Consider the following 658-nt stretch of genomic DNA (forward strand, 5'->3'; position numbering starts at 1 on the left):
CGGGGAGGCGGGAGCGCGGGTGCGTTTGGCTGCACTAGAGGGTCAGCTCCTGCCAACAACCTCCTAAGAGATGGCTGGTAAATCTGAATTGTCTTGAGAAATGTCATTCCCAAGCCTGGAATCCGGAGTTTCTTGGGTGGTCTTGAGGCTGGATGTTGGGGCAGGAGGTTGGCTTAGGTTTTTCATGGGCAATATATTGTGGCACGGGAGCCAGGTCTCTGCTCCGGAAGGGTTTCTGTCAAGGGGTCCAGGTACCCACGGGGACTGGTCAGAATTCCTCGCCTTCTGACAAAGCTAGAGACAACATGGTTCGTCAGCCTTAAAAGTGGCACCAGGAATAAATAGCATGATCTGACATGAAGAACACCCCATTTCTACTCACTCATCTTTTATGTTTATAGGTCAAAAAGCATGCATTCGATTCTTAATGACATTCTAGTCCTGGGAGTATTCAGGTCCCTCTACAACGGGTTAGATTCTCAGGTCTGGGTGACCCCCTGGGGACAGGAAGAACATGCAGTGACCTTGGGGGCAGCTGGTTTTGTAGGGCCAGTAGGCTCTACTCACAGAGGAGTGGCTTTATCTATCAGCCTGGGGCTCCTCCCACAGACATCACTCACCCATCACTCAGCCGCTTCACCTACATCCCTTACCCCCC

Source organism: Myotis davidii, unplaced genomic scaffold (genome assembly GCF_000327345.1).
Source record: "Myotis davidii unplaced genomic scaffold, ASM32734v1 scaffold317, whole genome shotgun sequence".
Classification (NCBI taxonomy): domain Eukaryota; kingdom Metazoa; phylum Chordata; class Mammalia; order Chiroptera; family Vespertilionidae; genus Myotis; species Myotis davidii.